Source organism: Cetorhinus maximus, chromosome 16, assembly GCF_964194155.1.
Source record: "Cetorhinus maximus chromosome 16, sCetMax3.hap1.1, whole genome shotgun sequence".
NCBI lineage: Eukaryota > Metazoa > Chordata > Chondrichthyes > Lamniformes > Cetorhinidae > Cetorhinus > Cetorhinus maximus.
The window spans coordinates 22,280,940-22,307,945 of NC_135894.1; positions in this window are offsets into that span (position 1 = coordinate 22,280,940).

Here is a 27,006-nt window from a genome sequence, read left to right on the forward strand (position 1 = left end):
GCACTAAAAGGGGGAGCTGTTGATAAACAGTATAAGGCCCCTTACTTGTTCATGTTCACATGAGGAGGCTGTGGTACAGCTCATCCTGGACACAGCTCATCTTCTCTCATATCATATCTTAATGCAGGGGAGCGCTGAACATGACAAGAGTCTATCACTCAACATTAGAAGGATATGCTAATAGGGTCAGGTGAAGAGGGGTGGGAGGGCGCTCATATGAGGCATAAACTCTGTTAAAAACCTATTGGGCCTGTTTCTGAGCTGTACACTCTATCTAAATCTATGTAATTTGTTCTTCCTCAATTCCCCTGTCTACTTTTGATTTCTTAATTTTTAGCATTCAGCGTTTGAAACCTCTTGCTAGAGCGAGCAAATTTCCTAGGTCAATGTGGTGGAGGCTCTTCGCGATCTTAAAGATGACCATCCTATCACCTATGGGTAATGCTGAGGATGGCACCCTCCCTCCCCTTTCCTACTGGGATTCTCCCCTAAGCTGTCAATGTCCAATTGTGTCTGTCCATTGTTCATTTCTGTCTATATCCTGGGCCAGCTGGCTCTCAGGTCTTGGTCAATGTCAATCTGTCACTGGAGACTCACAATCCCAGCATTCGATATGGAAACACATGCGGAATCTTCCTCAATAGCTCAGTTGAAACTAGGAGCTCACTCTAAAGATAATCAAAGGGGCTGAGAATATCACATTGCATGTTGGTATGGTGACACGTGAGGCTTTCTGATTGCTTTGTCCTCACTGATGTTTGAGACATCTTCAGCCTCAATGATTATGATACATTGTACCTTTGTATTCCTCTGAATAAATGGAAAACGTGATAACTGGTTAGAGGAATAAGGCACGCCTGTTAAAACTGCAGACCAGAATCTTACAGGAAAGGGGAATGGGAGGAAAGCCGAACACTGTTCAGAAATGACCGATTGTCATAGTCCCTAAGAGCAAAGTGAACAATCTAGGCACATGAGGGGCCCCAGTGAAGTTACAGTAACTTATGATAACAAGCTGTCAAAGTGAGGCACTCTGAAGCTGGGAATTGAACAGATAAGGTTTCCTGCAGGGATACACAAGGACAGAGTATTACTTGGAGCAGATCAGGAAAATTAACCTAATCAGGAAATTATAGTGCAATAATTGGAGTCTGAGCCAGAGGCTAATCTGAAATAAAGTGCCATCCTTTAGGGTTTATGACGATGAGGATAGGGAGAAGGGGAATAAAAACAATGATTACTACATGTATACAAACTGAAGTCATTATGTTCTGAAATATTCTGTCAGAGAGGTTGGTTTTACTATGCCACACAACCATTTGTATAGGCTGTTCCTTCCGTAAACCCAGGAGGATCATTTAGATTAGCACTTCATTAGCATCCCAAAAGCAATTTTAGTAAATATGTGACAAAATTTAAAGTACTAGAATTAACTAATAAGATACCTCTCATGGGACTGCTTTAAACCAACAATTTTGCTTGTCTAATTAAATGTTAATTGCTTAATTTCAAACGCTGGTTCAGCCCTTCAATTTATGCAATCTGCAGCCCAGGAACATTTTTATTTCTTAAATAAAGAGCAATTAGCAACGGTACAGAAACAACTGCACTCTTAGTTCAGACAAAATATTTTTCTGCTTGCCAATGTAAATTTAAACAAGCAATCAGTTAACGTAAGATAGGGTTTGTGATTGGAAGATGTGGAACAGGCTCGAGGGGCTGAATGGCCTATTCATGTTTCTATAAGGGCTGTAAGTGTACTATCTTAGCCACAAAAGCAGACACTAGCACCATAATCCCACCATGAATTAGCAACTTCTCTCCCGTCACAGAACATACAGTTTCAAAGATGTCCTGCTGTTAAGCAATATTCTTCTCAACGTTTGCATCTCACGGTCAACTTTATTTCAATGTTTGTATCTCACTGTGAACTTTATTCTTCTCAATGTTTATATCTCAATGTGAGCTCTATTCATTTCAGTCCTTGTATTTCACTCATGGGTCTCAAGTATTTGCAATGATTTTCTGATTAAGTCTCACAGAAGTCAGTGAATCACCGAAGCTACATGTTTTTGCCTAATAATGTGATTCTGGGATGGAGACACTGGCCTATTCATGGGCAAGAGAATTTTTTTTTGAAGTGTAGCCTCTGCAGTAATGTAAAAAACACAGCAGCCAATTTGTGCACAGCAAGTTCCCACAAACAGCAATGTGACAATGACCAGATCATTTCTTTTAGTGATGCTGGTTCAGGGGTAAATATTGGGATAGTTCTTCAAAATAGTGCCATATGATTATTTTTTTACATCTAGGAGAGACAGCGCCTTTGTTTAACAACTTATCTAAAAGGCAATGCCTTTGAGAGTGAAACATTTGCTCAGTACTGCTCTGGAGTGCCAGCCTAGATTATGTGCTCAAGTCTCTAGAGTGGGATCCACAACCTTCTGACTCAGAGGTGCGAGTGATACCCATGAGCCACAGCTAAAGAAATCTGCTAAATAGGGGGAGGTGGTGACATGGTGGTTTTGTCACCAAACTAGTAATTCAGATGAGTGAATTGATTTAATAATTGGTAAGGCTCTGGGGACCTGGGTTCAAATCCCTCAGCAGCAGATGGTGGAATTTGAATTAAAAAAAACAATCCGGAATTAAAAGTATAATGATGACTATGAAACCATTGTTGATTGTCGTAAAAACCGATCTGGTTCACTAATGCCCTTTAGGGGAGGAAATCTGCCATCCTTACCTGGTCTGCCCTACATGTGACTCCAGACCCACAGCAATGTGGTTGACTTTTAACTGCTCTCCGAAATGGCCTAGCAAGCAACTCAGTTCTCAAGGGCAATTTGGGATGGGCAATAAATGCTGACCTCGCCAATGATACCCCATCCTATTCGGCCCTTTGTGCCTTTCAATAAGATCGTGGCTGATCGGTTTGTGTTTTGAATTCCACATTTCCATCTACCCCTACTAATGTTTGATTCCTTCGCCTAACAAGAATCTACATACCTCCGCCTTAAAAATATTCAATGACACTGCCTCAACCGTCTTCGGAGGCAGAGAGTTCCAAAGTCGCACAATCCTCTGGGAGAAAAAAATTCTCCTCATCTCTATCCTAAAAGGTCAACCCCTAATTTTAAAACAGCGCCCCCTAGTTCTGGACTCACTAACACGTCCACCCTGTCAATACTGTTCAGGATCTTATATACTTCAATTAAGTCACCTTTCACTTTTCTAAGCGCCAACGAAAACAAGCCCAGTCTATCCAACCTTTCCTCATAAGACAACCTGCTCATTCCAGGTATCAAATCTAGTAAACCTCCTCTGAACCGCCTCCAACACATTTACATCCTTCCTTAAATAAGGAGACCAAAGCTGCACACAACTGGTGGTCCCACCAATGCCCTGTATAACTGAAGCACAACATCCTTACTTTTTTGTTCCTCTCGTAATAAAGGATAGCATTCTATTAGCCTGCTTAATTACTTGCTGGACCTGCATACTAACTTTTTGTGACTCATGCACTAGAACACCTAGATCCCTCTGCACCTCGGAATTCTGCAATCATTTAAGTAATACTCTGCTTTTTTATTCTTCCTGCCAAAGTGAACACCTTCACATTTTGCTACATTATACTCCATCTGCTAGATCTTTGCCCACTCACTTTTTATCTGTATCTGAATGCGCCTGTAGCCTCCTTATTGCCTCTTCACAACATACCTTCCTACCTATCTTTGTGTCATCTGCAAGTTTAGCTTCCATGCCTTTGCTCCCCTCATCTAAGTCATTGATATAAATTGTAAAATGTTGAGGCCCCAGCAAAGGCCCCTGCAGGACTCCACTCGTTTCATTCTGCCAATCAGAAAAAGACTCATTTATGCATACTCTGTTTTCTGCCAGCCAGCCAATTTTCTATCCATTTCCACCTATATCATGAGCTTTTGTTGTCCACAATAATCTTTGATGTGGCACCTTATCAAATGCTTTCTGGAAATCCAAGTACAGTATGTCTACAAGCTCCCCTTTTTCCACAGCGCATGTTACTCCTTCAAAGAACTCCAATAAATTGGTTAAACATAATATCCCTTTCATAAAACCATGCTGACTCTTCCCGATTACCTTGAGTCTCTCTAAGTGCCCAGATATAACCTCCTTAATGATCGATTCTAATGCCTTCCCCATGACAGACATCAAGCTAACTGGCCTATACTTTCCTGTTTCCTGCCTCCCTCCCTTCTTGAGTAGAGGGGTTATATTTGCTACTTTCCAGTCTGGTGGAACCTTTTCAGAATCTAGCAAATTTTGGAAAATTAACACCAACGCATCTTTATCACAACACATCATTAGCCACCTCTTTTTAAGACTCTTGGATGAAGTCCATCAGGACCCAGAGACTTGTCAGCCCACAGCTCCATCAGTTTGCTGAGTATCGCTTCCCTAGTGATTTGTAATTTCACTAAGTTCCGCACTCCCCTCCACCTCCTGATTTACAGCTATTACTGGAATGTTTTTTGTATCCTCTATAGTGAAGACAGAAGCAAAATATTTGTTCATTTCATGCACCATTTCCTTATTATCTACCATTAATTCTCCATTCTCACTCTCTAGAGGACCAACACTCACTTTACTTACTCTTTTCCTTTTTAAGTACCTGTAGAAACTCTTGCTATCCGTTTTTACATTTCTAGCTAGCTTCCTCTCATACTCTAAATTCTTTCTCCTGATTAACTTTTTAGTCGTTCTTTATATTCTGACCAATCATCTGACCTGCCATGCATCTTTGTGCAGTTACATGCTTTTTCCTTAAGTTTGATATTTTCTTTAACTTCTTTAGTTAACCACGGATGGTGGGTCCTCCCCTTAGAACTTTCCTTTATAGTAAGACTATACTCATTCTGAGTATTCTGAAATTCCCCCATAAATGTCTGCCACTGCTTCTCTATTGATCTATCCCATAGTATCCCAGTTCACTTCAGCTAGCTCAGCTTTCATGCCCACATAGTTGCCCTTATTTAAGTTTAAGATACTAGTCTTAGACCCACTCTTCTCCCTTTCATACTGGATGTAAAATTCAATCATATTGTGGTTGCTGCTACCTAGGGGTGTCTTCACTCTGAGGTCATTAATTAATCCTGTCACATTACACAATACCAAGTCTAATATAACCTGCTCTCTGGTTGGTTCCAGAACATGCTGTTCTAAAAAAAACTATCTCAAAAGCATTCTATGGACTCCTTATCGAGGCTACTACTGCCAGTCTGATTTTTCCAGTTTGTATGTAGATTAAAATCACCCATGACTATTGCTGTCTCTTTATCACAAGCACCCAATATTTCTTCTTGTATACTTTGTCCTACATTGTGGTTACTGTTAGGGAGCCTGAAGACCACTTCCACTAGTGACTTCTTTCTTCTACTATTCCTCAACTCCATCCAAACCGATTCTACATCTGGATCTCCTGAACCAAGGTCTCTTCTAACAATTGCACCAATGCCCTCCTTGTTCAACATTGCTACCCCTCCATCTTTACCTAGCTTCCTATTCTTCTTGAATATCATATACCACTCAATATTCAGGACCCAATCCTTGCCATCCTGCAGCCACGTCTCCAAAATGGCTATCAGATCATATTTATTTACTTCAATGTGCGCTATCAATTCATTTACTTTGTTATGAATGCTTCATGCATTCAGATACAGAGCCTTTAGTTTTGTCTTTATGTTATCTTCGTAACATCTAGTCTTGACTGTTAATATATTCTTAGGTTTTATCTCTCTGTCCCTTACCGCCATTCTATGACCCTCATTTCCCATATTACTATTATGGTCTCCTGCTTTGAATCTACCCCTTCATTTGCTTGATCCTTGTTTAGTTTAAAGCCATCTCTACTTCCCTAGTTATGCGATTCGTAAGAACACTCGTCCCAGCACAGTTCAGGTGTAGACTGTCCCAATGGTAAAGCCCCCACTTTCCCAAGTACTGGCCCCACGAATCATAACCCACTTCTCACACACTAATCTTTGAGCTATGCATTAATCTCTCTAATCTTATTTGCCCTATGCCAACTTGCACGTGGCTCAGGTAGTAATCCAGAGATTATTACTTTTGAGGTTCTGCTTCTTAATTTGGTACCTAGCTTCTCATGCTGACTTTGCAGAACCTCCTTCCTTGTCCTGCCTATGTCGTTGGTACCTCTATGGATCATGGCTACTGGATCCTCCCCTCCCACTGCAAGTTCTTCTCCAGCCCTGAGCAGATGTCCCGAATCCTGGCACTAGGCAGGCAACACAGCCTTCTGGACTCTTGCTCTTTGCAGCAGAGAACAGTGTCAATCCCCCTCACTATACTATCCCCTACTACCACTACATTTCTGTTTGCTCCCCCAGCTTGAATGGCTTCCTGTACCAAGGTGCCATAGCCAGCTTGCTCATTCACCTTGCAGACCTTGCTTTCATCCACACAGGTTGAGAGCAGTTAAAACCTGTTTGACAATTGCAAAGTCTGAGGCTCCTCTATGACTGTCTACTCAGTCCCTTCACCTGCCTCACTCATGGTCACATCCTCCTGTCCCTCACTGCTGACCAAAACAGATGACCCTATTCTAAGAGGTGTGACCAGGAACAAAGTGCTCAGGTATTTCTCCCTCTCCCTTATGTTGTGCAGTGTCTGCAGTTCAGCTTCCAGATCAATAATCCTGATCTGGAATTCCTCTAGTTGCTTACACTTTCTGCAGACATGTTTGTCATGGGTCACCTTGGCATCCAAAAGGTCCCACATTCCACAGCTGCAACATAACACCTGTCCTGCCATAGTTACTTAGGTTACTTAGTTAACTTAATTTAATTACTCACTTAGAATGATTCCTATGTATGCCATACCTCTTTCGCCCATGCCCTGAATTCCCACATGAACCTAATTTGCTATTCACTCTGTCTCCATTTCATTCCAGTGTAGTTGTTTGTCTCCTTGTGCACCCCTTACTGACCTTGTGGTTTGAAAAGCCTATCTCTTTTATAGACCCTCTGATGAGTCACTAGCTAGTTTAGCTTCATGCTACAGTAATTAACACCACTTGAACCAACTGCTTTCAGGTGATTGACAGATAACTGCCACTCCGGGCAGTTCTCTGTTTAACAAGCTAACCTAACTTACTTGAAGATTAGTACTGTGTCAGATCTTAATTCTTAATCTAGAGTTAAAACCTGAAAAGGACTTACCAGAACTTACCATGTGAAAGTATTTCGCTACTCACTCAGTCTCCATCTCACTCCAGTGTCGTCGTCTGTCTCCTCGCACGCCCTTACTAAATGATGGGAGCTTGCCAATTGGTAAGGGCACTTACACATTGCATCTTTTAGCAATACTGTCAGACCAGACACCTTAATCACAATTCATTGTAAGCTGGGTGCACCCTGTCTATTTAGGCATCACTCTTGAAAGAACCCTCACGTACAAACAGCACCTCATCAAGACCTCATGTGGGTCACGGGCCAAGACACTAAGGACCTCTGCTCTTGCCATCACTTACTCAACTGCAAAATACTGTGCCCCAGTATGGTACCAAGCACCCCCACACCAAACGTATTGATGTGCAACTCATCTCAACAATGTAAATCATCACAGGTACTCTTCAACCAACTCACCTCCCCTGGCTCCCAATCCTGAGCAACATTTTCCCTACCCCCCACGTTGGAGGGGAATTGCAGCAGGCAAGAAGATGATCTATTCCAACCAAGCCTGGCTTTATTCAATGAACTCCTCAACCCACCAGCAATACGCCTTCCCAGACACCACCCCATTTGGTTAAACCCAACATGCCGAGGAGTAACAGCTGAGGACCTATGGCAGGAGGATTTGGCAGGGGAAAATGCCCCAGAAGCCACTCTCTCTTCGCAGACCCCACTGCTCATCCATGCCACTTTGATTTCGCATGGCGATAGTTGGCCCTTTTAAACTATTTCCAGACTGGCCAAGGCCTCTATGCAGCCACCCAACATCAGTGGGATCACCAAGACCAATCAGCTGTGATAGTGACACAGTCCAAACAATGACTTACATTGTTACGGAGTGTCAGTTGACTAAACTTGAAGGCTGGCTTAAAGAACTCCATCTCGTCACAGACTGAGCTTTTTTATTTAGCTCTATGAATAAGCGCATGCAAATAAATAAATACTGCAAACTGGGTTATAGAGGGTTGATGCCTATGCACTCTGATAACTCTGTACCTCCTTCCCAGCAGTACAGAGAAGCCCATGTTTTACCAGAGTGCACTACATCACAGTGTATTTGCCCTCTGGTCCATGAAATACAGCAAACACCAACATCCTACACATAAATTGTTTTTTGATCTTAGCCTTTGGGTGAAGCACATCTTTCATATTCCTTATTCCAGCATATGTCCCTGTTGTATTTGCTGAAAGGGAATGCCGTGCATAATGGGTGCCAGGGATGGAAATAGGGGGGGTCACCTAAGTTGTCTAAATGTGAATTATGACACTTTATGAAGAGACTGTCCTGTGGTTTCTGGAGGTGAATCTAATAGAGTGGAAGACTTCAAACTCACAGCTGGTATCATTCTTTGCTGTCCATTCTTATTTTGGATTGCCAGCTGTGGTTCAGCGGTAGCATCTTTGCCTTTGAGATCTGCAAGTTGTGGGTTCCAAGTTCCCACTCCAGAGGTTGAGTTTATAATCCATGCCGACACTTTAGCGCAGTGCTAAGGGAGAGCAGCACTGTGGTATGTGCTGTCTTTCAGATGAGATATTCTACCCTCTCAGATGGGCATGGAAGATCGCCTGGCACTATTTTCAAGAAGAGCAGGACAAGTCTTTCTAATGTCCTGGCCAACATTCATCCCTCAACCAACCCCTAAAACTGATTATCTGGCCATTATCCCAATGCTGTTTGTGGGAGCTTGCTCTGCGCAAATTGGCTGTCCGTGTTTCTTATATTATAAGAGGGGCTACTCTTTGAAAGTACATTGGCTGTAAAGTGCTTTTGGATGACTTGAGGCTGTAAGTAGGTGCTATATAAATGTAACTTCTTTCTTATTCACTCGATTTTTCATTGCATCACACAAACAGTCAGTGTTACGCATACAATGTCTTTCCATGTAAATCTCTATTTCCAGGCATGTCTTCCCGTTTGCCCTGTAAAGTATGTTTTTTATCACTAGGTGCCCAAGAGGACGAGGCACCTCACCCTAAAACTTACCTCAGCCGGGGATACCATGGCAATCAGTCTAACCCAACCCTACAGTGGTAAACCCCAGTTACACTTGCTCTGAGGCAGTGGTAGGTCAGTTGCTAGGTTATAGGAGGGAGCACACATTGAAACACAGAGCCTGCTACAGGATTATGAAGACTGTATTATCAGCCCCAATATAATAGCAAACCCCCAGGATTCTGATAAAGCTTCTCATTCAATCTCAAAGCTCAAAAGAAAATTGAAATTGTTCCATGTGATTTTCAAATCCATTCATTGATTTACAGCCGTCTCTATGATGAATATTTATCATTTTTGTAACTGACTGTTCCCCGAGTTACATTATAAATTCTTTCATTTCTTAGTTTTAGCAGTGTTTTGATCTATCAGTCTTTCACTCCATCTATCTCCTTCCCCTGAGAACTCCATCCACCTGAAGTGAGAACTCATGCGGCCTGCCTGGGCCTTGCCAGGCCTCCTCTAGAAATCACACTCCAGGAAGGAGGCCCTAAGCCTAAGGTTCAAACGGAAACACTGCCACAAGAAAAACAGCATCCAAATCAGTCACTGACAGCTGCCATTTACACTGATAAAGCTTCCTGTATGCTTTGAGTTCCAAAACAGTGCAAGACGAAGGGGCTGAACGCTTCTCAGTCTTTTCAGCCAAGCAAAAAAAAGAACTTGCATTTCTAAGGACCCTTTTGAATCCTCTGTCATGTGCCAAGACATTTTACAGGCAAAGAAATTTAGTCACTGTTAAGAGGCAAGGAACCTGGCAGCACATTTGTGCACAGCAAGTTCCTACAAGCAATAATGAGATAAATAACTAGATCATTTGTTTTTGTGGACTTGGTTGAGGGATAACAATTGGCCAGGACACTGGGAGAGCTCTCCTGCTCTACAGACAGAGCTATGGGATCTTTTTCATCCACCAGCGAGAGACGATAACCCACATCGTTTGGATTCAGAAGCAAGTGTATGTGCCACCCCTGAGCCTCGCCAACACCCGAAAGCAGCAGTAGGCACTCAGATATCAGGCATTACAAAAATTACAGAGTGCATAAGGCGGAAATCGATTCCAATCAAACACCAGCCTCAAGAGGGCAACCACTACCGCAGTGTGACATTCCCGCTTTTAAAGTACGTAACACTCTGCGAAATGTTAAGGCCTCGAGCCAGCAATTCCAAATCAGCAGGTTTTAAATCAAAATGTCAGGCTGTCTGTCAATCAAAGTCACTTAGTTGGCATGGCTCGTTAGATTTCCATTTGGTTTTGAGCAGGAGTGGGGAACTGAGCCATTGGCTCACCCCACCCCTCCACCTCTGATGGCAGAGGCCCAGCCCCATTCATAAGAACCACCTCCACTACCAGCTGGGCAGGACGAGCCAGACCATCTGCTTCACCTCCAGGGGGCAGGCAACTGGCTAGATTCTACCAATACAGAGCTGGAATGTGTTGGATATTGACACCCCGGTCATAAGTGGAATAAATTTTACATTTATCCCCAGCACTGACATCAACACCAAGAAGTCCAAGCAAAATAAAGCGAAATGTGATTGCAGCATGGCAAACTGAAATAAAATCTCCTTATTAAGAAGTTCCTAGCGGTACATAATGGTGAACGCCATTCAATATTGGACAATTTCGTATCACAGCACAAAAATTACTTTTAACTAAATCGCTAATGTCTAATATATTCTCACAAGAGACAGAACTGATGGCTCCTGTGTAATTCTGTTCCCAGTTACACCACAGTGCAAAATGATTCCCACCAACACAAAACTTGGTGTCAATCCAGATTGGATTGGAGCCCTGCCTCGTGGAGCTGATACCCAGTCAACCCTGCTGCACAAAGTTTTTAAAACCAAGCTGCCGTGACCTGACCTCCCTATCTCTGCAATCTCCTCCAGCCCTACTATGCTCCCAAATCTCCATGCTCAATCCATGCTGGCAACTCTGATTTTCTTCATTCCACAATCGGTGGCCATGCCTTCAGCTGCCTGGGTCCAAGGCCCTGGAATTCCCTCCCTAAATCTCTCCGCCTCACTACATTTTTGTCCTTTAATTCACTGCTTTAAACCTTCCTCTTTGACCAAGCTTTTGGTCACCTGTCCTAATGTCTCTTTACATGGCTTGGTGTCGTTGTGTTTGAAAATCGATCCTGTGAATCACCTTGGAATGTTTTACTGGGATAAAGGTGTTCTTTAAGGCTGCGTTAGCTGCCAACACCACACATGCGCAGTTCCAGTGTTTCAAGCACTCCATAGTTTTACAGCAATCACTCTCTGACAGCTGAGGTAGAATATTTATGATTTATCATGACAGTGGCCTCCAACAAAATGAATGGGATTCCTACTTCTGCTATCAATTTTACCTACATTCAAATCATGATCTAACACACATCCAGTCTATGTGCTATATGGTTTGAGTAAGGAAACCAAGCGGTAACTGTTTATTGTTAATCTCAAATATACTGTACATGAAATCTGCTCCCAGTGCCGGGATAGGGATCTGCTATCTCCTGAGAAACATGGGTGGCTTTGAGAAGAGCCTTTGGGTTCAGATATTTGCAATTTGGTTGGCTGTTTCACTTCTTTCCTCTCTTAGGCTGCTTTTTCAGTCTTTGCGGCTTTCACTTTGGGCCTCTGCCATCAGAAATGGAGGGGTGGGGTGGGCCAATGGCTTAGTTCCCCACTCCTGCTCAAAACCAAATGGAGATCTAATGAGCCACGCCAAATAAGTGACTTTGATTGACAGACAGCCTGACACTCTGATTTAAAACCTGCTGATTTGGAATTACCGCCGTTAGGCCTTAACATTTCTCGGAGTGTTACATACTTTAAAAGTGGGAATGTCACACTGTGGTAGTGGTTGCCCTCTTGAGGTTGGTGTTTGATTGGGATCGTTTTCCGACTTATCTGAGTGCTTATTGCTGCTTTTAGGTATTGGTGAGGTTTAGGGGTGGCACATACGCTTGCTTCTCAATCCAAAAGATGTGGGTTATCTTCTCTCTCTGGTGGATGAAAAAGATCCCATGGCTCTGTCTGTAGAGCAGGAGAGCTCTCCCAGTGTCCTGGCCAATTGTTATCCCTCAACCAAGTCAATAAATGATCCTTGGACTTTGAGTTCAAAAAAGATGCCTGGCAGGCTGGGTGCAACAGAGATACATATACACGGACCAATGCGCATGTGCAGATGGTCATTTTGCATTGGCAGGAGACACAGTGGTTATATAAATGCAAGTTTTTTTTTATTAATTCACAGGACGTGGGCTTCGCTGGCTGGGCCAGCATTTATTGCCGATCCCTAATTGCCCTTCAGAAGGTGGTGGTGAGCTGACTTCCTGAACCACTGCAGTCCATGTGGTGTAGGTACACCCACAGTGCTGTCAGGGGGGGAGTTCCAGGATTTTGACCCAGCGACAGTGAAGGAATGGCGATATATTTCCAAGTCAGGATGGTGAGTGGCTTGGAGAGGAACTTGCAGGTGGTGGTGTTCCCATGTATCTGCTGCCCTTGTCCTTTTAGATGGTAGTGGTTGTGCGTTTGGAAGGTGCTTTCTGAGGAGTGATGGTGAGTTCCTGCAGTGCATCTTGAGATGGCATACACTGTGCGTCGGTGGTGTAGGAAGTGAATGTTTGTGGATGTGGTGCCAATCAAGCGGGCTGCTTTGTTCTGGACGGTGTCAAGCTTCTTGAGTGTTGTTGGGGTTGCACTCATCCAGGCCAGTGAGAGTATTCCATCACACTCCTGACTTGTGCCTTGTAGATGGTGAACAGGCTTTGCAGAGTCAGGAGGTGAGTTACTTGCCACAGGATTCCTAACTTCTGACCAGCTCTTGTAGCCACAGCTTTTATCTGGCTGGTCTAGTTCAGTTTCTGGTCAATGGTAACCTACAAGATGTTGATACTGGGGGATTGATGGTAATGCTATTGAATGTCAAGGGTTGATGGTTAGATTCTGTCTTGTTGGAGATGGTTATTGCCTGGCACTTGTGTGGCATGAATGTTACTTGCCACTTGTCAGTCCAGGCCTGGATATTGTCCAGGTCTTGCTGCATTTGGACATGGGCTGCTTCAGTATCTGAGGATGTGAATGGTGCTGAACATTGTGCAATCATCTGCAAACATCCCTACTTCTGACCTTATGATGGAAGGAAAGTCACTGATGAAGCAGCTGAAGATGGCTGGGCCTAGGATCCTATCCTGAGGAGCTCCTGCAGTGATGTCCTGGAGCTGAGAAGTTTGACCTCCAACAACCACAACCATCTTCCTTTGTGCTTGGTATGACTCCAACCAGTGGTGAGTTTTTCCCCTAATTCCAATTGTCTTCAGTTTTGCTAGGGCTCCTTGAAGCCACACTCAGTCAAATGTGGCCTTGATGTCAAGGGCAGTCACTCTGACCTCACCTTGGGAGTTCGGCTCTTTGGTCTACATTTGAACCAAAGCTGTAGTGAGGTCAGGAGCTGAGTTGCCCTGTCATTGATATAAATGTTTGTGGGGATGGGGGTGAATTCTCCCCTCCATGCTTTCTAAAACATAACATTTCAAATGGTTGGAATAAGCTCCTTTGATGTTGATGTATAATTCTGAAGGATAAGAAAACACCATCAGACACATACATTCTCACCCAGTTTGGCTCATCTCACCCCCATATACCAACTCTACCTGGGAGGGACAATAAAATAGCAGAAAGCTGTGACCAATTCAGGAGTCCTCTGTCAAATATTCCTCTTTGGACCCTCAAGGGTGATCAGGCAGGTCCCCGGGAGCCCCTGAACCCATGATTTACTTTCCAGATTGTTTGGTATTTGTAGGGTTAAGTGGACACACCTTCAGCTAATCTATTAATATTGCGCATTTTCTGCTAGAAAATATTTTGACATCGACACATTAAAAATTTCTCCCCTAAATTACTTAGGATGTGTGCCATGTTATTCTGTTTGAGAAGGGTTGGAGTTCGATGTACAATATTCTAATCTGAAGCGTGTTAATATGTTGGTCCATTAATCACATGCTGGTTATGAGTTCCTTGCTTTAGAATCACTGTGAATTGTGGCTGCGTGTCTTTCTGCACGTTGTCTGATGTTGGTAGTATAATTTCCTCAGATTGCACTATTTGTACATGAGATAACACCCCATCTGTGTAAAACAAAGATTTAACCTAGTAAAAGTCAGTACAGGGCTAGCTGAGCATTGCAAAGGGCTCTGGCTTATAGTCCACAGGCAGTAAAATTGTGAAACAAATGCAAAAACATCCTCCAAGATGTATAAGAGGGCATATGAAAGCTGCCAGCTTGTCATATCAACTTAACTAGTTCATTAATAGCCCCTCCCAGCTCAGAAAGGAAAAAACAGTTTGGACCAGTACTCTCATTTCCCAGTTCATACTGGTGTTCCATTTTAAGGCATACAAGACCAGTTCGGACCAGTATTCATATTTACCAGTTTTTATTGTTTTTACTTCTGGGAGGGAAGGGAGAACAAGGACTGACCTACATGTGACTCCAGTTCCGCACTGTATGGTTGATCGCATTGCTCTCAGGGGCAACTAGGGACAGGTAATAAATTCCGGCCTTGTCAGTGTCATCCATGCACCAAGAAATAATGACTTCTGGAGACTTTAGATTGGAGGAAACGATTCAGTCATGAATTAAGACGATATTTCAGTGCTTTTGTAAATAATGATGGTTGGGTAGCACACTAATCTGTGTGTGCCTGTGATTTACTGGGAAAGTATTGAGTGCTTGTAAATGTTCTTATTACCCATGGGCATGTACTTCTTGGTCTTTCACATCCTATCTAAATTCAAACAGTACAGCATTGAAATTGTCTCTTGTGTATTGAACATCTCAATGAAACTTAAATATATTTTGTGATGTCTCCAAGTTCCTTTCTTTAAATCTTTCTTGAATTTCTCTACTTGTCATGGTGAAGGATGTTAAACCTGTCATCATCCTGTCTTGAGCAGTCAGTTTTTTTTTGCTAACAGTCCGGGAATCACTCCAAGTCTGTATTGTCACGCGAATGAAGTCCAGCAGGGAAATTATTCAATGGACTGTCTCTGTGTTGTTTCCGGACAGCATCAAAGTCTGCAAGCCTCCCTGCGGCCTAGTCAAACAGGCTCTTATGCTTCACAGCACAGGCTCACCTGTGACAGTGACTGACAAACAGAAAAATCACAAAGAGGAAGCAGTCTTCACTTCGGAGCAGTGAAGAAACTGCCTTGTTGAAAAGAAAGCCAGGATTATTGTAATCCAAAATAAAACCAAGAAAAGGCTGGAAATGTACATTTTCTGAAAGAAGGATGCATACAGTTTTAGTGGCATATTACAGCTGGAGTTAAGCTCTTAAGTTCCAGTGCTTATAGATCTGCTGTTTGTTTCTAGCTGTTTACACCCCTGTTTGCACTCTCTGGGCATCCGGCCTGTTTCCTGCTACTTCGTTCTAAACCACAGTTCCACTTTTGGGCTACCTAGCATCTTATTGGCAGCTGGACCCTCTAGTAAGAGGAGGCTGTAGGAGATTGTACCACAGGTGTGTGTGCCCATCTCTGTCAATCCTGGGCAATCTTTTTTAGAATCTGGAGCTAGATGACAAGATGAATCAAAAAGGAAAATCAGGTGGGGGATATATCAGGCAACCCAGCCACTGCCCATTCGCGTCCAGTGAGGGAACAGCTCTGTTACATAGGAATACATAGAATCTGGCCATAAACAAAGACATATTGGCTAAAGACTGGGGCACATGTTGGGAGAGAGGCTTATGAAACAGGCAGTCAATTACTTCAAAGAGGAAGCTGTGAGTGAAGACCTTTTGGTGAGAGTAAGAGGTGAGGGATGATAATGGAACAGTTAGAAGTCATCATGTGTTTCAAGTAAGGTGACCTGCTAATGTGGGGAAATATGGCACATTTATTTGTTTTCTATCAATCACACTAAAATGAGATATTGTGAATTAAGATATCCGATCTTAATTGCCGCTTTATATCCACATCTTACTTTGAAATAAAATACCTTACCCATTGGTACCAGGCATTGTAACTTGTTCAGTCTGCCTTTGAAGAGATGGAAGAAGACATGAATATAAAATCTAGATCACGGGATGGATGCAAATGTTATCTCCCTGTACATTGTACATCTGGATAAAGAGCTATGATAGTCAATACCCACAAAGGTAGGATACTGAGGCCAACTAAGATAGTGACTGGCATCATCAGACCTGAGTCAGTCTCTACGGCTAACTGAATTTGTGACAGGTAGCAACACACAAACATTGTAGAAGTGTAAAGGTAACTTTCCTTTGGATATCCTTACACTATTCCAATGCTTAGCATTGCGCAAAGAGCTTTTGGACACATCACCTACGCTGTGTGGGTTAAAGTGGGCTGTAAGGGAAGTGGAATGAGAATATCACCTCCAGGGCATATCACTCAATTTGTCTTTGGTGTCAAGTCAGGCTCTGATTCAGGATTCTGAATCCCATTACAACTGGAACAGTGCCAACAGAAGCCACTTCAAATCAACGCGACTGTTCCCACATAAACAAAAACAAAAATTGCCGGAAAAACTCAGCAGGTCTGACAGCATCTGTGGAGAGAAAGACAGATTAACGTTTCAAGTCCAGATGACTCTTCTTCAGAACTGGAGAAGTAGAAATGTGGTGAAATATATACTGTTTAAGGAGGGGTGGGACTGGATAGGCCAGTGATAGGCGGAGGCAACGGAGAGATTGCAAAAGATGTCATAAACAAAAGGTCAAAGGGGTGTTAATGGTGGTGGTACTGGCTAAAGGAGGTGCTAATGGTGACATTAAGAGTAGAAAGCAGGATGAGCAAGTGACAGATGGCCCTAGTGGGGGTGGGGTGGGGTAGGGGGAGGGGATAGTGTGGGAGATAGGATCAAAATAGATTAAAAGGTGGGGATAAAACAATGAATGGAAATACATTTTTAAAATAATAATAGAAATAGGTGGGAAAAAATGTATATATGAAAAAAAAATATTTGAAAAAAGGGGATCAAAAAGGGATGAGGGTGGAGGAGTTCACGATCTGAAGTTGTTGAACTCAATGTTAAGTCCGGAAGGCTGCAAAGTGCCTAATCAGAAGATGAGGTGCTGTTCCTCCAGTTTGTGTTGAGTTTCACTGGAACATTGCAGCAGGCCAGGGACGGACATGTGGGCATGAGAGCAGGGTGGTGTGTTGAAATGGCAAGCGACAGGAAGATCTGGGTCACGCTTGCAGACAGACCGATGGTGTTCCGCAAAGCGGTCACCCAGTCTGCGTTTGGTCTTTCCAATTTAGAAGAGACTGCATTGGGAGCAGCGAATGCAGTAGACTAAATTGAGGGAAGTGCAAATGAAGCGCTACTTCACTTGAAAGGAGTGTTTGGGCCCTTGGATGGTGATGAGGGGGGAAGTAAAAGGGCAGGTGTTGCACCTTCTGCGGTTGCATGGGAAGGCGCCGTGGGAGGGGGTTGAGGTGTAGGGGGTGGCGGAGGAGTGGACCAGGGTGTTCCGGAAGAAACTGTCCCTACGGAATGCCGACAGGGGGGTGAAGGGAAGGTGTGTTCGGTGGTGGCATCATGCTGGAGTTGGCAGAAATGGTGGAGGATGATCCTTTGAGTGCGGAGGCTGGTGGGGTGAAAAGTGAGGATAAGGGGGACCCTATCACGGTTCTGGGAGGGAGAGGAAGGTGCGAGGGCAGAGGCGCGGGGGATGAGGGAAAGAGTAGGGCCCATTAAGGACCATAGTGGTAATTTGTGTGTGGAGCCGGAAGACGTAGGTAGGGTACTAAATGAATACTTTGGGCAGAATTTTCTGCCTGTCAGACGGGCGGGTCCAACCCAATCTCCGGCGGGCGGAGAGCTGATCCCCGCCGGAGAAGCAGGCCCTGCTGCCATTTTATGTGAGTGGGCCAATTAAGGGCCGCCAAGTGTGACTTCCGCCGGGAAGCGCATGCACATGAAAGAGCGCACATCTCCCTGAGGCAGCCTCAGGGAGATCAGTTACACTTTGAAAAATATTAAAAATAGAAAAAAAAATCCCTAACATGTCCCCTCATGTAATGTCATGACATGAGGGGGACATTTTATGTTATTATTATGTTCATAATTTACATAATAACTTCATTAACATTTTTAAAACCCTACAGGAAACCTCATCCTGTCGCTGGATGAGGTTTCATGTTTTCTCTATTTGCTGCCGGGGCTCCTGGCTGACCTGCCAACCTTAAGGTTGGATGGGCAGGTCCTTTAATTGTTTAAATGATCCTGTCAACGGCCTCAATTGGCCATTGACAGGTCAGCGGGCCCGCAGCTGATTTTGCTGTGCCCCCACCTTCCTGAAAATTTAAATGGGGCGGGGTGACACCAGGAGTTCAGCCTGATGTTATCCCGCGTCATTTTACATGTCGGCGAGTGGGGCCCGCCCCCTGCCCACCGACAGCAAAATTCTGCCCTTTGTGTCGGTGTTCACAAGTGAGAGGGGCGACGTTGGTATGGAAATCAGGCAGAAGGACTGTGATATAATTTTTTAAATTAGCATAGAAAGGGAGGAGGTTCTGAGTGGTCTGGCAGGTTTAAAAGTAGATAAGTCTCCAGGCCCGGATGAAATGTATCCCAGGCTGTTGAGTGAGGCAAGGGAGGAGATAGCAGGGGCACTGGCAATAATTTTCAATACCTCTCTGGCCACAGGAGAGGTGCCAGAGGACTGGAGGACAGCCAGTGTGGTACCATTATTCAAGAAGGGAGGAAGGGATAAACCAGGGAACTACAGGTCAGTCAGTCTAACCTCAGTGGTGGGGAAACGGAAGCAATTTTGAGGGACATAATTAATCTATGCTTGGAGAGGCAAGGATTAATCAAAGACAGTCCGCATGGTTTTGTTAAGGGGAGGTCAAGTCTGACCAATTTAATTGAATTTTTTGAAGAGGTGACCAGGTGTGTAGACGAGGGCAATGCATTTGATGTAGTCTACTTGGGCTTCGGCAAGGCTTTTGATAAGTTTCCACATGGGAGACTGATAATGAAGGTGAGAGCTCATGGGATCCAAGGCAATTTGGCAAATTGGATCCAGAATTGACTGAGTGGCAGGAAGCAGAGGGTGATGGTTGAAGGGTGTTTTTGTGACTGGATGCCTGTGTCCAGTGGAGTTCCACAGGGATCGGTGTTGGGTCCCTTGCTGTTTGTGATATATATATAAACAATTTAGACTTGAATATAGGAGGGTTGATCTGTAAGTTTGTGGATGACACAAAAATTGGTGGGGTGGTAAATAGTGAGGAGGATAGCCTTAGATTACAGGAGGATATAGATGGACTGGTAAGATGGGCTGATCAGTGGCAAATGGAATTTAATCCAGATAAGTGTGAGGTGATGCACTTGGGCAGGACAAACAAGGCACGGGAATATGCAATGAATGGTAGGACCCTGGGAAGTACTGAGGATCAGAGGGACCTTGGTGTACATGTCCACTGGTCCCTTAAGGTAGCGGGACAGGTAGATAAGGTGGTTAAGAAGGCATATGGGATACTTGCCTTTATTAGCCGAGGCATAGAATATAAGAGCAGGGGGGTTATGCTAGAACTGTATAAAACGCTGGTTAGGCCACAGCTAGAGTATTGTGTGCAGTTCTGGGATCCGCATTATAGGAAGGATGTGATTGCACTAGAGAGAGTGCAGAGCAGATTTACCAGGATGTTGCCTGGGCTGGAGAGTTTTAGTTATGAGGAGAGATTTGATAGACTGGGGTTATTTTCCCTGGAGTAGAGGAGATTGAGGGGGGACATGATTGAGGTGTATAAAATTGTGAGGGTAGACATTAAGGAACTTTTCCCCTGGTGAAAGGATCAATAACCAGGGGGCATAGATTTAAGGTAAGGGGCAGGAGGTTTAGAGGGGATGTGAGGGGGTGGTGGGAATCTGGAACTCACTGCCTGAAAGGGTGGTAGAGACAGAAACCCTCATAACATTTAAGAAGTATTTGGATGTGCACTTGCGATGCCATGGCATACAAGCTATGGGCCTAGTGTTGGAAAATGGGATTAGAAAAGTTAGGTACTTGTGTGACTGGTGCAGACTCGGCCGAAGGGCCTTTTTCTGTGCTGTCGACCTCTATGACTCCATGGGTCAAACACGGTTGAGGGCCCTGTCACCCACCGTGGGTGGGAAACCTCGGTTAAGCAAGAAGGAAGACATGTCAGAAGCACTGTTTTGGAAAAAGACATCATCGGAACAGGTGCAACGGAGGCAAAGGAACTGAGAGAATGGGATGGAGTCCTTACAGGAAGCAGGGTGTAGTCGAGGTAGCTGTGGAAGTCAGTGAGCTTGTAACGAATATTGGTCGACAGTCTATCATCAGAAATTGAGACAGAGAGGTCAAGGAAGGGAAAGGACGTGTCAGTGATGGACCATGTGAAGGTGATGGAGGGGTGGAAAGTGGAAGCAAAATTAATAAATTTTTCCAGGTCCAGACGAGAGCATGAGGTGGCACCCACATAAATGCAGCCTTTGATTGAGTTCTAAATTCAACATAAACAAGAGCTGCATTGTAAAGCTGACTATGTTGGTATTGTTTAGAAATTTTAAATTCTGCCTCTGTTAAAATATTCAGGTACAGTTTCCTATGCCCTGTTGATTTCTTTATTAAATGCTCTCCCAGCCTTTCCTCTGCTCCCTCTCTGCCTCTTGCCTACTAAACTTGCTTCCACTAATCATCATTTAGTCCTCTTGTTAAACGGCCTCACATGAAAAGCAAAAGTGCCTTTAAGCAGATGGGGCTCTAATAGTGCATTTATTTACAGAGCAAAATTAAATCTCACTGCGTGCAATCTCCATAATCAGCTTGGTTCAGAGCCAGTGGCACATCCCAGATACGCTAGGGGCAGACTCACAGCTGCAGAGCTGCCTCGGACCACAATGAGCACAGATTAAACCAATCTCCTCGAGCTACGATCATTGATGGGAATCTATCATTTCACATTACACCTCATAATTTCAACAGAAACTCATAAGGGATCAAAGCAGCTTGTGGAATGCTACTTACGCTGCCCAAGATCAAAAGGAAAAGCTTCTCAATCTGCATTTTAAATGCCGCTCATTTACAATTCACACAAAATGATAACTCCAAACTCCAATTGAAGATCTGTCATTGCTGTGTAAATACATATGCAGCCGAGATTTTGCCACAACACATTTATCAGGGCTGATGGCTGCAATTATTCATTACATTTCTGTTGGTGCAAAGTAAAGCCAAAGGCAGCAAAATGTTTTATTTAAGTTTTCTTGACATCTTCACAGCAATTGTATTATTCAAGCTGAGGTGCATCAGAGGTTATTTACCCAGTCTGTGCTGATGGAGGAATCTGCATCAGTAGACCATATCGGATCTCTTTCTCTGTGTCTCTCTCAGTCTGTCATCCCCGTGTCACTCTTTCACCATCTCTCTCTCTCAATCCCTCTCTGTCTCAGTCTCTCTTTCAGCATCTCTCTCACCATCTAGTACATAGGAACAAAAGATTTAGGAGCAGGAGTAGGCCATTTGGCCCCTCGAGCCTGTTCTGCTATAAGATCGTGGCTGATCTTGTGGTCTCACTTCCGCTTTCCTGTCTGCACCCGCCCTCACCCCCCGACCCCCCATAATTCTTGGCTCTCTGGTCTACCAAAAATCTATCTAAGGTAACGTTCTCAATATCAAGTATTTTGAGTTCTTGCTCTACTTTCTCTTTTAGAGCATTGGGCACTGGACAAGACTTGCAATAAACAGGTCTTGCGTTCCACTGGACCCATACACACAAATCTGCCCCGCAATTCTCTCTCTTGAAATTCTCCAAAATTACAATGGATGGACAGTTTTTTAAAGCCACGATAACATCTCCAATGTCCTCACTGGGCAACTGATTCCTGGTTCCAAACCAGACAGGAAAGTGGAATTGAGACCACAACAAGATTGCTTTCAGCAATCTCCAATGGCTTGGGACTGCAATGCTGCCGAAGCTTACACAAAATGTCCGACAGCGGCATGTCTTTTTGCTTAGCGGGGGGCGAGCAAATTCTTGAGCCTTTCATATGCTTCTGGGCCTGTTTCCATCAAAAAGATCACTCTTTTCCTTTTGCCCACTGCCTGATTAACAGCCGGATTATCGAGGACATGGAGGATATTATTAGCAGTGAAATACATCTCTAGCCGCTCCAAATACACACAGAAAGATTCTCAGTCATGGCTATACTCTCCCAGTCACTCAATAATCCCTGTTGATGCAGCCGTCTTCGGCATTAGTCCACCCATGTGTACAAACAGTCTTTTCTCTAAGACTGAATGTTCAAACCAATTTCTCAGCAAAAAATAACTCACATTTCCTCTACTGGTTTGGTGGAAGCTTCTCTGGCCAAATTTGTTCAGCTAGGAACATCCACAATCTCACCTCATTGCCAGGCTGTGATATCTTTGGAAGACAGAAAAGAGACACTGTGCTACACGGAAAGTCAAGCACCAACTGAAACTAGTTTATTCTTGTTTGACCATATATACATGCATACACAAAGGGTCACAAGAGCATGCTGTTACACTATTACTTATTTCTCTCTGCCATTCTTTCTTTCTGCCTCTCTCTCTTACTACCTCATTATCCCTGACTCTCTATCTGACTATCTGTCACTCTATCTCTTTAACTGTCTCTCTCTCTCTCTATCTATCACTCTGCTTCTCTCACACTCTCTTTCTGTGGCTTCCTGTCTCCTCTCCCTTTCTTTCTCCGTATCTGTCTCTCTCTCTCACTGTCTGCCGCTTTCTCTATCTGTCACAAGGGCAGCAGATACATGGGAACACCACCACCTGGAAGTTCCGCTCCAAGCCACTCACATCCTGACTTGGAAATATATCGTCGTTCCTTCACTGTCGCTGGGTCAAAATCCTGGAACTCCCTTCCTAACAGCACTGTGGATGTATCTACACCACAGGGACTCAGTGGTTCAAGAAGGCAGCTAGCTCACCCCACCTTCTCAAGGGCAATTAGGGATGGGCAATAAATGCTGGCCTCACCAGCGGTGCCCACATCCCATAAATGAATAAAAAACAAACTGTTTCTGTTTTTCCTCTCTCTCTCTCTCTGTGCTCCTCCATCACTTCGTATCTGTGGCTTTGTCTGTCTTCCCTCACTTTCTGTCTTTCTGACTCTGTGCTGAGCAGCTTTTGAATCCTGCACTAGCAGATAGGTTTCCAAGTGACAAGCTGGAACGGAGTACAATTCCTAATGCTGGGAATTCAGCACTGTTATGTTGATTAGGCTGCCCTTGGGAGCTTGGAGTATGGGGGGAGGTGTTCATGGTTTGGTCCACATCTTGACCAATATTGGTGCAAATCGTCTTTCCATTTCAGCTTTCATTTGATTGGGAAAACAAGGCTTCAATAAACTCAACAAAGCAAAGGTAAGACAATTGGCTGGAGGATCATTGTCCTCACGGGGAGGGAGGGTCCTCCATCGACAGCAACTTCCAAACCCGCAACTCTATTAACTAAAAGGGCAAGGGCAGACACATGGGAACACCGCCACCTGCAAGTTCCCCTCCAAGTCACTCATCGTCCTGACTTGGGAATATATCGCCGTTCCTTCACTGTCACTGGGTCAAAATCCTGGAACTTCCTTCCTAACAGCACTGTGGATGTACCTACACCGCATGGACTGCAGTGGTTCAAGAAGGCAGCTCACCACCACCTTCTCAAGGGCGACTAGGGATTGGATTTCTAACGATGCCCATATCTCAAGGATAAATTAAATAAAACCAAGAGGAGAAAATAATAGATCACCGAAATACAAAATGGCCCTTTAATGTTCAGACTCTGGGACACTTTGAAATGAGGAAATGAATTATCTGCAATCCGGCAATATCCCTGGCTTCTTTTTCCCTTTCATTCAGCCTTGATAACAGTCACATATGCTGTTCTGCAGTTTCTGAGCTTTTGCCAGCTCCCCTGTGCACTGGCCAAGGAGCCATTCTTTGTGTATAAGACTGAAGAAGTGAATGGTGACACGCTGGTTGGCCATGAAAGTCATCATACTGATATATGATGGCTTCCTAGTGAGTAGCCACCTCCAGCAGCAGCAGTCACTACACAGCCAGCAGGAGGGATATACTGGCCTTGGAGAGGGTGCAGCGCAGATTCAACACTGGAGCTAAAAGGGTTAAATTTTAAGGGAAGGCTGCATTGACGGGGTTTGTAATCACTAGAGTGTGGAAGTTAAAGGGGTAATCTAATTGAACTGTTGAAGATGATTTTAAAAATTGGTGGGGTAGATCCTGAGAAACTATTTCTTCTGGTGGGGAAATCCAGAACAAGAGGGTGTAACTTTAAAATTAGAGCCATTCAAATTAACCTTAAAATTAGGCCATTTGGGGTGATGTCAGGAAGCTCTTCTTTACACAAAAAGCAGTGGAAATCTGGAACTCTTGCTCCAGGGGCTGAGGGTCAGTTGAAAATTTCAGAACTGAGATTGATAGATTTTGGTTAGGCAAGGATATGGAATCAAGGCTAGTAAATGGAGTGTAGATACTGGCCAGCCAAGTTGTAATTGAATGGTGGAACAGACTCAAGAGGCTGTTCCTTGTTCTTGGACAGAGCACTGCTGGCTTCCTTTACTTGGGGGCAGCGGGGTGTTTATTAATGCTAGTCACATGCCCCTTCTGGTGTCCTGGGTTAACTCTAAAGAACAGGAATGAGGGGGAGCGGGAGAGCCTGATTGGCACAGTGTCACATCACATGGTGTGCCCATACCCTGAGCCATGGGGAGTGATCCCGTATGTGAACCTGGACATGGATGTGCTCAGTTTGGCCGGGTGTAACTGTAATTACTTGTCAGGTGCCAAGTACAGCCACCCGAATTTACATGTTGGTTCCCAGAGTGAGCACAGGATGGATAAGGGAGAAACGACTTTGCTGAGCCACTCGGGACTTACACGAGAAAAGCAGACAATTCACAATTATAGTACCAACAATTTTATCTTAGGATCACAGATTCCAAAAGGAATTAAAAAAAGAAAGATGTGTTTCTATATTGCCTTTAATGAGCTCCAGACGTCACAAAGTGTTTTACATCCAATGAACTAGGTGTAGTCATTGTTGTAATGTAGGGAAAGGCAGCGGTAAGTATGTGAACAGAAAGATTTCACAACACTAAAGTGAGTTAAGTTACCAGACAATCTGTTTGGGTGGTGTTGGTTACAGGATCAATACTGGCCAGGACACCGGGGAGAACTCCTCCGCTCTTCGAAATAGTGTCTCGAGCTCTTTTATACCCACCTGAGAGGACAGGCGGGGCCTCAGTTTAATGTCTCATCAACAGCGCAATGCTCCCTCAATACTGCACTGAAGGGTTGGCCTGGGTTATATAACTCTTTGGTATTACATCTCTTTGTCAAATAGCCTTTTCATTGAGAGGAGAGTGCAATCAGCCCACTGATTTAAAAAATGGGTGCCAAAAGCTAATGGCTTTCCAGCCTTTTAAAAATTGATTGCCTAAAGCTGATCCTTGGGAGTTAAATTCAGAAATTGAGCATTGTTTTTGGGGTGGATGATCAAACAGGAATTTAAGAAATTTATCACACTTCTTCGGAACATAGTCAGAAGTTCGGAACAGTTCCAAAGAAGAACCATATCGGACTCAAAATGTTAACTCTGTTTCTCTCTGTACAGATGCTGCCGAGCCTGCTGAGTTTTTCCAGCACTTTGCATAATAAAAACCGAACATCCTAACTCATCTTTAACCCAAAGCAAGATAGACATGGAGACAGATAGGGAGTGAGGCACAGAGAGAGGGAAAGAGAGAGAGGGAGAGAGAGAGAGAGAGCACTACAGAGAGAGAGAGAGACAAGGAGAGGGACTGGGAGAGAGAGAGAGAGCAGGAGTAAGGCAGAGAGAGAGAGAGAGAGAGGGGCAGAGGGACACAGAGAGAAGTACAGAGAGAGACAGGGTGAGAAACGGGGCCCACTGCATAGCATCCAATCTTATCCCCCCAACCCGCCTGCCAACTGCCCCCAGGGTGCTGTAAAATCCAGCCCATTATCTCTCAGATCCATTTGGAAAGCAGCATTTTATGAAATTATCCATACAAAGTTGTGGCAGCAAAGATATTTTGAGATCGTTTCTTAGAGCAGCACATTCTGGAACCAACCAGAGAGCAGGTTATATTAGACTTGGTATTCTGTAATGTGATAGGGTTAATTAACGACTTCAGGGTAAAGGCACCCCTAGGTAGCAGTGACCCTCAATATGATAGAATTTTACATCCAATATGACAGGGAGAAGAATGGGTCTAAGACTAGTATTTTAAACTTAAATAAGAGCAACTCTGTGGGCATGAAAGCTGAGCTAGCTGAAGTTAACTAGGATACTAGGTTAGGGGATAGATCGATAGAGAAGCAGTGGCAGACATTTAAGGGGATTTTTCAGAATACTCAGAATACTATGAAGAAAAATTCTAAAGGGGGGACCCACCATCCATGGTTAACTAAAGAAGTTAAGGAAGGCATCAAACTTAAGGAAAAAGCATATTACTGCTCAACGATAAGTGGCAGGTCAGATGATTGGTCAGAATATGGAGATCAGCAGAGACTAAAAGGTTAATCAACAAAAAGAAATTAGAGTATGAGAGGAAGCTAGCTAGAAATGTAAAAATGGATAGCAAGAGTTTCTACAGATATTTAAACAGGAAAAGAGTAGGTAAAGTGAGTGTTGGTCCTCCAGAAAGTGACAATGTGAATTTAATAGTAGCGAATAAGGAAATGGCAGATGAAATGAACAACTATTTTGC